This window comes from Pseudopipra pipra, chromosome 2, assembly GCF_036250125.1.
Source record: "Pseudopipra pipra isolate bDixPip1 chromosome 2, bDixPip1.hap1, whole genome shotgun sequence".
NCBI classification, from domain to species: domain Eukaryota; kingdom Metazoa; phylum Chordata; class Aves; order Passeriformes; family Pipridae; genus Pseudopipra; species Pseudopipra pipra.
The window spans coordinates 85,087,771-85,100,317 of NC_087550.1; the positions used below are offsets into that span (position 1 = coordinate 85,087,771).

A 12,547-nucleotide genomic window follows, 5' to 3' on the forward strand; every position below is an offset into this window, starting at 1 on the left:
TTCTGAGGGATGAACAAGTTAAGCAATTTTAACCACACAATACATCAATTCTAGATTGGGACTTGAGCATTAAAACTTTACAGAATCAGGTTGCAAGTTGACTCAACACATCATTGACAACCTTTAAAATATGTGGTAAGCATAAAAACATTACATGTTCAAGCAATGGAAACAAATCAGATGGTCAGCAAGCAGGATTTTGCACAGAATTAGTCAAGATGAACTTAAGGGATTCAAATTTTAATGAAGGATGACAACAGGTCTTGTGCTTGCAACTTGAATTCTTGAAGACTAGTCCAAGGTTATCAAGCCAAAGGTCAAGTCAGGGTGAAAAAGCATAGATCTTGCAGTGCAAGTCACAGCAAAACTACAATCCAAAGCAGAGTAGAATAAAATATAAAGTATGCCAGATGTAGATATTTTAAAAAGCTAAGGAAAATTATGATCCTACAAATCTCTGGCTGACATCACTTCAAAACTAGTAGAATCCAACATACCCTTCCCATTACTATCTGGTTATGGGAGCGTTAAGCTGTTAACAGTTATTACATCATCAAAAAGGACATTGCTTTAATATGCTGTCAGAACAACATGCACTCCTTAAATATTTCATAAAGAAATGAGAACACCGTAAGGGGAAGCAAATGGTGTTTTAAGATACATCTTGATGGTATCCTTGTATTGCATCATTCAGGGCTCATTCAGTGAGCAGGTGCTTAAATAACATATTGAAATCACTGAAGTTTCTAGTCTGGAGGTGGACCAAAATAAGTGTGTCATGAGAATGAATCATTCATCTTTTACATTTTGTTGTAAATAGCAATGAAAAAGATCTGGACTTGATAATCAATGCTGAAAATATTCAATGAATTCTGCAGATTCAGTGAATGGTAGGAGTATCTGCTTATCTTGGTGACTGCTTGAAGAGTATTGTTACATACAGATGCTTGCCTAAGTAAGCTTTTCCACTGACTTTACTGCACCATAGACCAGGTCCTACAGCGCTGCAGTCTAATTTAGTTACAAAGAGATTAGGGAGTTTTTAGTGTATTATTAAAGACATGCTCACTAAGGCTCAGTGTTCCCCTGCTTCTTTATTCAATCATAGCTTGGTACTATTGTTTTTTATTTCTATCCAGAAGTGCTGCCAGTCTGTGTATACAGCAGAAATCTCCAGAGCTCTGGCATTTAGCTTCCATGTAACACCTCCTTTTGTTTTGCCACTACTAGCCTTTCTGCATGCCTGAAAGTACCATGGAGTCAGGGAACAGGCACTGAAATCCTGCTACCCAAAACATAATGGAGAAAGAGCAGAATTTACTTTTTAGTCAATCCCTGACTGTACTGTGTTGTCCCTGCAGATACCATTCTGCTCTTTTCCCACTGTGTCCACACTGTCAAAAGTGATAAGCCAAAAGCTTTCTTTTATAGAGTGGAAAAGATATATTTCCCAAGTCCCCTTTCAGATTTGATTGTACCACTTTTATCATAGATGAGATTAATGTGTATATGCAAGCACTCTTCATTCTAGATTCTTTATTTTTTATTAAAACAACCATTTACCAATTTTTGAATAATTTCTTTTTACTTTTGACAAAGATCTTCGTGATTCTTTCTCTGTTTCTTTTCTGAACTCAAATATTCAATCCAATTAAATCATCGTCTTTATCCAGTATTTAGCATGAAGAGTCTCACTGTTTAATACATGCAGTCGTCTCTTTCTTTTGTGCAATGCTCAGTTTTTTCTTCAACTGTTTGTACCTTGAGGAAGATACATATTTCATCAAAAGACCCAATAACACATTAAACACATAACTCCCTCGTACCTTCAAAAGATCATACCTAACCCCCTCTTAATTTGGCGAGGTACGCAGCCTTCATCCAGTTTCTGCTGAAGACAATGAAAATATAAAGTCCATCTTTAAAGGAGGTAATTCAAGCCCTTGACATGCAACTACAGCAAATCCAGGCTATATCCAGAAGGAGACATTATTGTCATAAATGGAAGAAGACATCGGTCTTGAAGCTATACGTCTGAGGTTCTCATGTGCTTAAAACCCATTAAAACTACTCCTTTAAAGAAATAGAGATAAAAAGCTCAGAATATCATGTGACACAATATAACCTATCATGACAATAAATCAAAGATTCTGACCATGATTACAGATATTATCCCTTATTACTTGCAAAAGAAAATATAAGTCAGATATCCTACTTTGTATCCAGAATTTCTCTAGTGGCTTAGCAGCTTTCTAATGAATATCAGCTTAAAATAAGCTCATCTCCTTAGAGAACTGCCTCTGTGAAGGCAATATTCCCAGAGAAAACCCATGACTGCTAAATAACCTTTGTTATACTCATATGGCAATGATCTATTGGCCTAGGAAGCATGTACATTTTGTATAATTTTCAGTAAAAGGTAATTTTTTCCCTGGGAGGTTTTAAGAAAATATCCCTTTTAAATGTTGATGTAAAAGTAATTCTCTTTCCTTGCTGATTAACAAAAAATATTGCTGCTGTGGAGGAGAAATGTCAATGAATGTGACAGCAACCTTGGCTTGATTTGAAAAACAGTAGAAGAAATTAAGAAGACTATAAGAGAACTATACAAAGGTAGTATTTTCAAAACAAACTACTTAGATGATGTGAAAACTTTTAAAATCTTGCATGTAAAAAATTATTTTTATCACTTCTATGTATTTCATATCAACTTACATTGAAGAATCCTAGCAGGCTCATGATGCAATTTTTATTCATCCCATGAAAGCTGTGAGAAATTTAACACATATTATCTTCTGCTAAATAAAGCAAATCAAAAGAAAATCCATTATTATTTGACTACACTTTTCTGACAGCTGTAGTGCAGTAATAGGAAACTTTTTCAGCAACTAATCTGTATCCAGCATAATTACAGTATTTGATAGTTTGGTTTTGACATATTTGTTACTTACCTCATTATCTCCCTATAAACCTAGATCATCATATTTAAAAATCCTCCATCCATGCTGAAAAGTTTTAAGCAACATTCTTTCCCTTGCTCTTTCAGTACCTCTGGAATCTGTTATTTGATTAGTGGATGCCCTGTCCTCATTTAAATATGCTAAAATACTCACCTCTTCTGATTAGCAGTCTGCCATGCAAAGCCTTTGTGTTGCACTTTCTACTGATTTGTACTGTATTTCACCAAGATCCAAGTATGTGTCTCCTCTTTTCTATTGAACTCATTTATCTTTGATGGTCAGCCTTACATGTGCATTTGGTGTCAAGTGCTGGAGAGAGAAGCAGTCACAGAAATGCCTCTGCTTCTTACTCTTAATTTTAGTACTGAAGGGAATGTGGATTCAATGCCTAGCAATTGCCTTTCAAGTCAGCAGCAGAACCACAGATAATTATCAGAGTTTGGATTTGAAAATACTGTGCCAGACAAAAGGCTTCTTGACAAGTTAGCCTCTAGGAGGTGGGAGAATGTAGCAGGACAAAAATCACAGTGGCCTAGTACAATGAGAAAGAGTAGTATACAACCAGTTCTTGGGTCAAGATGCCACAGTGGTTTTCTGACATTGTTGGTACCATTTCCCGCCCAGAGTAGGGAGGGTTGTATGGGTGCTCTGTGCCTTGCTGTGCCAGTATTTCTAGGGTTTCTAATAAAATAAAAGGTCTTTTGGCCTTTTTCCTGCTGCTTATCTTTCATTTCAGCTGATTTCAATGCAAATAAAGAGCCAAAGCTGTAGTTACTATACACGTCCCCCACCGCAAAGACAGAGGAAAACCTGACTTACTGAGGCAGTTGATAGCTCAGTGGAAAAACTGAAGCCTCCAGCACCCCTTTATCACTGGCACACCTACTGTGCTAACTGGGCAAATGTGGGAGGTCTGCACTGACCAAGCTGTCCCAGCAGGGAAGAGAAAGACTAGGCTCAGAATTATGCTAAAAACTAGACTTATATCTTCAGGTCTTCAGGTCTTTTGTATATGCTGAAAATCTTTAGAAGAGTAGACAGTAGAGCTGGAATCACTCAGGTGTCAGCTCTGAAACATTGTCCTTAACACCTTTGAGCAGGTACACCTAGTTTTTTGCTAGCAGTCTTTGCTTGCCTCAGATGAGCTCTCATGGAACAATGTGCATCAATCTTGAAAGGTACACAAGGCACGCAGCACATCCTACAGAATCAAAGGCGTCACACCAGCATCTCTCAGGTCAGAACTGAGCCTACAGGCTTTAAAGCTCTGTCAACATTCTCCGATAGCTGTTCAAACCACTTAGTTGCATTGGAAGCATATGTGTAGGCATCATACTGCGGTCAGCATAATCCGTACAAAAAGCATACCATCTGCAGAGCACCCAAGCCCAACATCCAAATTTAGCTCTGCAGTTCCATTACAGCAAGGCCAGGAACGGTTAGTTTTCCTCTGGGATGAGTAGACAAGCTGTGTTTATTCTGCCTCTATCTCTTGCAGCTTTCCTGTCCGTGTGGCTGCTTTTGTCCCACTCAGAACTTGTAACAAACACATCCAGGTGACATGGAGATCATACAAAACCTTCTGCAGTCCTTCCATCCCAGAAAACAAAATCAAGTTTGGTCTTAATGGACAATCAACTACATGCAACTAAGGAGTGGGAATGAGGGCCAGGGGGGAAAGCCATCCCTAAGTTACTGATTAATTTGTGACAAACGATACTGAGGAATTATTTACAGGGGAGAATGCTGAGATCCCATGAGGCAGGAAGGGATCTTTTGGGAGGGAAGTGTTGGCAACTCTAGAAACTGAGTGTCCATCTCTTGATGAAGACCTAATTTTTCAGTGTGCAAAAACAATGAAAAAAAGAGGAACAAAAAGAAAACATTTTCCCCTAGTAAGGCCATCTGATAAAAACTGTTCTTTCATCTAGCATTTGATACTCAAATGCACTTTCCCATTCACAGTTGGATGGAGATTTTTTTCAAGTTCAACCCTAATTTATTTATCTTAAAGCAGGCAATGTACTGTAATTTTACAATAAAGGACTCCCAATCAAAGCTTACCTTATCCAGAGGTAATTAATACAAAGATTGTTGAATTAAAGATGTGAGTCTTGACACTTTGGCGGGGGGTAAGGGACATGGTCTCAAAGGCACAAATTATGCCTGAAACAGACCAATTAACACCATGTATCTTCTTTTATGTTAACTTCAATTAAGGTTTCTTAAAATTTTTAAAGTTATTTTCTTCTTTACAATCTCAGAATGTCAGAAATGTACATCAAAGAAAAACGCTTCAGTGTGAACACCATAGGTAACGCTCATTTGCACACAAATCTGCATATTGCAAAGCAGTTCAGAGCCCATTTTGCATGAATTATTGCCGGATGTGAGTCAATGAATTAAACAGCTAAAAAATAACAACCATCCAAGCAATGATAAGCTGCATCTACTTATGTTGACATAATGAATTTTGAAAAAAAGCACATCAGAATTTGAGTTAAGTTACAATGGAAAAAAAGAGGTGATTTAAACTGCAATGCTAGTCAGGCCTGTGTATTTTACCACACTTTTCAAATTCATTTTGTTTATCATGTTTCACAATTCCTGCACTGAAAAAGGATATTTTTTTTTCTACCAGGTGAAACAGAAATGGATAAAATTTCACACTCTCATCTCTCTTGGTTTTGGCAGTGAATCCATGGACTTTTTTTCAGTATGTCATTTACGTAACTTTTATTCTGCAGTCAACCATCTTAATTTGCCACTTCATTTGCCAGAACCTCCTTCTTTTCCTTGTGCCAGTGCAAGCGACATATTTCTGAAAGTGTCATAGAAAAAAGGAATGTAGCCTAGCACAGCTACTGCAGAAATAGATGACTAAAGAAAGAGTTGATTCTTTGAAGATTTAAAGTCTAATCACAAATAAATAACCAAATAAAAATTAAAAATCCAAAATTTTCAGTATAAAGTCTTTTTTCCAGAGTCAAATCGATTCCTTCTAAAACCTGTATGTGGCTCCCACTGACTGCAATGTGCTCATTCCTAATCCGAACAGGCTGCAAACAATGGACTCCTCTGCTGGGGCCTTTTCTTTTCTCCTTCACAAATTCCCCACCCATGGAGTAAGATTTTTTTTTCTGAGCTTGTATGCTCTTTGTAATTGTTTTACTGATTGCTTTTATTAATATATTTGGGTTTAAGTATTTTCCAGCAGTATTCATAATGAGTGTTCCACAGGGCTTTTGCCATTTTGAATTCAAACCCCAGATTGTGTGAGTGGTTATATATGTCAGTTGGCATTCTGCTTCTCTCCTTGTTGGATTAACATCCCTCTTATATAAAGAATAGTATCTTGAGAAGGTTGAAGTTGACTACATTTTTCAAAAAATGAGAGAGGGATTTAAGGAGAAAGTGATAAGTAGGATTGCAAAAATTCTGATTGTACATAATTGGAATATATTCCACAGTGAGAGTGGTTATGAATGTGGCTACACAGAAAGACTGTGCGATCTGTCTGTCCTTGAAGACATTCAAAATGCGACTGGAAGGGCCCTGAGAAGCCTGATCTCATTTGGAAGTTAGGTCTGCTTGGAGCAGGGGGTTGGGACAAATCTCCTCCAGAGGTCCCTTCTGACCTAAATGTGTTCATGGCTCTAATCTGTGACTCTACAATTCAATATGAATGGAAAAAGAAATGCCAAAAATTGACTGGGCCAAAAGCCTGATGTAGTTAACAACAATGTCTAAATTTTCCCACATATTCTTTCTGCTCTCTTAATAGTTGCCACACTCACTACAATGCTTAAGCCAGTGACAATCTCCGAATGCATGCCCAGAGCAGAACTTGGGTGGTTTTGTGAGTAGTGTGTTTGGCTGTGTGTTGCACTTTTCTATAGGTTACTACATTTATTATAGTAATTAGAGCAGTTTGTCTTTTAAAGAGGTTTAAGAGAACTGGAGCATGAACCCAGCTTCCACTACATTAAAAATTACTTAATCATTCCCGACCACTACAAGAATGAGTAAGAGTTAAGGTCAAATGCAGGTTTTGTATGTACTTTGCTCTCTAAAGACCCTCAAGAGTTTGGTAGTTATAATAAATTTTACACCTGTATTACCTCCATCTTTTTATGTTTTTGATCACAGGGCAAAAAGAAAAAAAATGGGAAGAAGAAAGAAAAAGCCAGCTCAGCTTAAATTGTAAGGGCTCAAATTCCATCTGTTTTAGCTCATTTTTTGTCTGATATGTCAGTATTTTTTAAAGACCAACTGTGATAAAACTTATCTTTGATCAACAATTCTGAAAACCCTGGCCCTTGGCCAGAACTCATCTGTTTCTCAGTTTGGGCTCAATTAGAAGTCTCTACTTTTTCATGAACTCTGTCATGAAACTCAAAGAACTGCAGCTTCAATGGGAGGGGGCCATCCTGTCGAGTTACAGGCAACTTGTGTTACCCTTGCTACCTAAGTAAGCCTTTTCCTAAAATCAATTACAGAGCTTCATTCTTCTGAGCATCCCAAATCTTGCTCATTGGGATGAAAGAAAATCCTATTTGACTGAAAGTGAATTTTGGCCTTTGTAGAAGAGACATCTTAAATTCTTTTGGTTTTAAACCAGAAAAATTCTTTCTGTAATTCTGGCTCTTTTGTTTCTCAGCTGCAGATTGAGAAGAGAGACTGTGGTTGCTGACATTTTGCCTGATGATTGGATTGTACCAGCAAGTTGGTGTTTTCAATGAAAAGCCTGTGTACAGACACTTACCTGCAAGGAATGCAGGTGGTCTGTGTGCTATTTTAGGATTGACAGTGGACCATTGTCCAAAAAGCATGGAATCACTGGTTGAAACAACCACCATTGCTACAAAGTAAAGAGATGTCCATTTAGCACCTCTTCTGAAGAACACAATATCTGACTAGGAGGCCCAGCCATTAGTGTTTACCACCATAATACTCAATATGAGTCTGACTCCTGCTTGTACAACCTCAAAGAAAGAAACAGAGCTACCAAAAAAAAAAAAAAATAAAATAAAAAAAATCTTCTGCTTATGCACTCTTTACGTCAGAGTGCATTAGAGTCAGAGTTCCTCAGGACATAAGTAATAAGTATAATGTATGCTGCCAGTCATCTGAAAAAAAAAAAAAAAAAGACTGAGGCTGTTGGGCAAGTAGGGCAATCCTACACAGTACTGTACCAGGGCAGGCTAGTAGAGGAAGGGCTTGCTAGTCGTGAACATTCAGTTAGGGACAGGCTATTAAGGCTATTTAAGTACCTAAACTCCCATTAGAAATAAGCTGTGAGGCACATGAATTGGTGCATTCAAATCTCAGGAAAACACTGAATGCTTTAATCTGTGGCCAACCCCTTACAAACAGAATTGCAGAATTCAGTCTGCAAACATCATCATGAAACAAACCCTACAGAATTCTCACAATTATTACTATTAGACCAAGTAATCATCTCCAAAGGTAAATGATGGAAGCACTGTTGCTTGAGTTATTTAAAGCAGAATTGGACAATTCTCTAGGGAATATTTTGGGGGGGAAAGTGGGGACTTGGTTACAAGACTTAGTTGAGACAGAGGCTATAAATGGGAAGACATTAATGCAGTGCAGCATTACTTAAAAAACAGTGCTGTTTTATGGGGTTTTTATAATCTGAAACTAAGGAAATTCTTACTTCCCACAGCAGTCTCTGCCACCCTCAGTTGCTCCTATTACATTGACCAGTAATAACGCCTTGTGGCTTTTCATTCATTCTACAGTGCTGCAACTTCTGCCTTTCTTGTCATCTGATGTCAGAAACAGGAAGATCTTGTACCTTTCCCATGAGGTTGTGTATGGCTTTTGATTCCAAGGTTTACTGCCCACATGCATTCAGTTGATCCAGCAGGGCTTGGACCCTCAGCACGGAAGTCTTAGAGCAATGCGGTAAAAGTAAGCACAGTTTGGCATCTCTGTTCTATACCTTCAAAATGAGGACTGTGTAAAAGAGTCTCCAGTCTCTGCAACAAGCTGCAGATAAAGACGTGTTACCCATCCATTTAAAAGTAGACAGCATTTCAGTCCATACTTAATAGGCTTTGAAAGGTGTTATGTTTTCTTCTGGGTGGTAATATGTATTTTGGTTCAAGTAGTTGGAAGAATAAGTTCCAGGTTAACAAGATGGACACCTGGAAATAGTGGGGTGTTTCCTCAGCTCCCCATCATTGTAAGGATTTACATGTAGGCAAGTGAAGGTAAAACAGAGGTAGAAAATGTTTCTGGATCAGGAAAATCTGTGCCATGCCTCCCTACCTAAATGTAAAGACATGTACCATGCACACAGCACAGAAAAGCCAGATTTTCAGGTAACATATGCTATCCACAGTGGCAGGATTTCAAGGGAATCCGTACCAACAGGAGACTTTGATGACATCTTCTTCCTTTGTCTGATTTTTGTTTGCTTGTTTCAAGAATTACTTTTGCCTTGTCAGCTCAGTCCAGAGGCAGTGAAATTCAGACCCATAGCATCATTACAGGCACCAACATACAGTACAGTTTATCATTAAAACAAACCTTTTCTACATGGTCTGACTCATGTGCACTTCCAAGATACACAAGTTTCATTCTGAATTCACCAAGAAAATGGGATGTGACATCAGTATTATGGGATATTTAATCACTTCTGACCCACCTGCACACCTGGCTTGTCAAGGCCATGTGATTGTGTTCTCCACCAGCTCGCAACATCCTCACAAACATCACTTGGAGTGAGAACTTACTTTCTTCTCTTAGATTTTATGGTGTAGGTTAAAGATGAAGCTGAGGAAAATGTTCTATAGGCACATGCACTAGAGCTGGGCAGATGGCTTCAATAGGCTGGGTGGCATGCACACATGAAAACAAACATGCTTGAATGCACATGGGGAAACATTCTGCTGGCCTAATTCCCATCCTTCTGTCATCCATTTTTCTTGTAATGTAGCTATGCTTGTCACATTTTCCTTCAGGAATAACAGGTGAGTTTTGAGGACAGGTATGTGAAATAGCTACAGGAGTGCTATCAAGAAAATCAGTGTTCATTAAAATAAATAATAGCAGCACTTCCACTCTCCCCATGAATGCACAAGGGGACACATTGTGAAACACATCAAACCATTTACTAAGTCTTGTCTCAGTTCTTGCCCTAAATCCCACTGCTTCTTACTGAATACTAGTCCTTTTTAACAGTTTAAAAAATTCTTGGTACTGTGGCATTCCAGAAAGCACAAGCCATGCTCAGACCTCTCTTCTAGCATAGCCAATGTCTTTCTTCTGCCTGAGCAATGGTATTCTACTGCAGCTCACACAGAAGAAAAGTCCATCACTGCGACAAGTAGACCTTCAGAGACCAAGGCCCACCCCTTCCTGCCACTGCTGTGTGTGGCCTTCAGGCTTAAAAGTGCTTTCATTTTGCCGCAGCCACTGTATGTTTTAAGCCAGAATGTTATGCTAAGCATTTGCAAAGAAAAATGTCCTTCTAAGTATTGTTTAGGCATCCAGAATGAGGCAGATTCAATGCACATGATGCAACAAAAATTATCGCTGCCCTGTTTCAGCCACTTGCAGACACTGCACATAGAACTGCTTGTGGCATCTCAGCAGAAGAAAAGAAGCCCAGAAATTGACCAAGGAGAAGAAACACAGACCCTTCTTTTTTCCCATTCTGAAAGAAAACTTTTAAAATACAAAGACCTGCATTTCACTCCCCCTGAGTCTCGTACATGGTCAAAGTTCTTTCAGTAACAGTAATTCGATTTTAAGCATAGGAATGCACAGAGTGCTCCTCCCCCACCCCCGACCTGCACATAGAGATATGCCACAAGATGTTTTCCAAATCCCTCCTGCTGAATCAGGTTTAAAATCAACACACAAACAGCAGAACACAGGCTACGGTTGCTGTCCACATTAACAACTTCTTGTTGAAGGTAGAATTAGCAGGAAGGCATTTTCCCATTGACAAGAGGTAAAAAAATCACTGTTGCACTGTCTCTGACATAGATTCTGAAACACCACTGCTTACCTGTTCTGATTACTTTTATTTCAAGTGATTTATTTCAAGGATCTCTCAGTTCACTCAAATACAGGTCCCCAGCAGAAAGCAAACAGACCATAAAAACAGAGTCAGCAGGTCCACTCTTATCACAGCTTAGTCTTGCCCAATGTATTCATTTTTCTATTTCCATTTGCCTTTACGGCCACATATTGATTATTTCCCATAGTTCTAATTAAATACATTTGTAGCATGGATATTTTCGGAGCTGTGACTTCTTCCAGGACAATAGTACAAGGAAAAAGAAATTCATGTGACTATCAGGCTAAAACATTTGAATCTCACAAGTACTAATTTAGTGGTGGACACTGATGTCAGTCTTATGTGTCATTGCTATGCTAGTACTTTGCTCAGAAAATTGTCTTTAAGGAAGCTGCTTTTATCAATATCACATGATTTGGCAAATTTTAAAGGCGACTTCTGGAATGCAAAGGTAGATTTCTGAAAGACCATTTTAGGAAATGGAAGCTTTTCCTGGAGACTGCTAACTCTCATACCCCTCAGAGGATTTTCATGTGACACTTCTCTGCTATTCACTACTCTTTATAGCAAATTCCTGTGGAAATCTGAAATTATAAAGTGGAAAAAAAATCTTGGGTTTATTTTGTAGTATTGGGGGGTAGATTCTTTGTTGCTTTTTACGATACAGTGAAAACCTGTCTGACAGCTGACTCTTGTGACAGAGCACTTCATTTTTTCACAGCGCTGAGCAATCTAGAAACAACTGTCAGCTACATACAAAGGTGTAGTAATTAAGTAAATCCTAAAAGTCCGTTGACTTTTGAAATAATGTTTTCTACAAAAGTTGTGTAGCAGAAGGCAAACTAACCGACAGGTAACTGTCCCAGCCACAGCTGTAACAGCAAGGCTGCTTCTGCCATACAAGCAACCGTCTATTCAGTGCATTAAGTCTCTTCTCAATAGATTTTGGATAAAACAGTGCAATTTCAAAGCTGCAATTGAGAAAGGTAAACATATGCATTAAAAGAGTGCAAAATGTCTTCTGCAATTAGCTGCTTTTTTATGTTAAAGTTATTCAATATTTTTGCAGAGCACAAGGCAGAGAAACAAGAGAGGTGAATACAAGGAAGATAATCGCTTCTGTTTATCCAAGAAGTCCAACGTTCACACTAAATACTTCTTCTTTAATTCTTTGAAAAATGAGTCATGAAATAAGCGCAAGAGAGAACATACTCATGACTCAGGTGAGGTTTAAAACAGTAGTATACTTTCGGTCTCTTTTTATATCATTTTGCCAGTGTTTCCTTGGCGTGATGCTTGTCTGTAATGCAGTTAGTTAAAAGGGACCTGATTCATCACTTCTTCCTCTCCTTCAGATAGTAATATCTGAGAAAAGCACCATCAAGACAGAAGGAAAACATACAATGAAAATAACTACTAGAGATGCCAGGCAGCATTAACAAGAGCTCAGGGAGAGATTCAGAAATTAATTACATCTAAGTAATTAGGAAAGTCTATTTCTTGCAAGTTTTTTCCTCTAGCACTTGCCCAG

General features: G+C 38.3%; 1 long non-coding RNA gene across 1 annotated transcript; it reads left to right on the forward strand.

Moving 5' to 3' along the window:
- The first annotated feature begins 7,107 nt into the window (after positions 1 to 7,107).
- On the forward strand, positions 7,108 to 12,234 carry LOC135407047 (uncharacterized). Its single transcript, XR_010426660.1, has 3 exons — positions 7,108 to 7,163; positions 7,621 to 8,897; positions 12,086 to 12,234. It is a non-coding gene; the product is annotated as an uncharacterized LOC135407047 (long non-coding RNA).
- Positions 12,235 to 12,547: the final 313 nt, after the last annotated feature.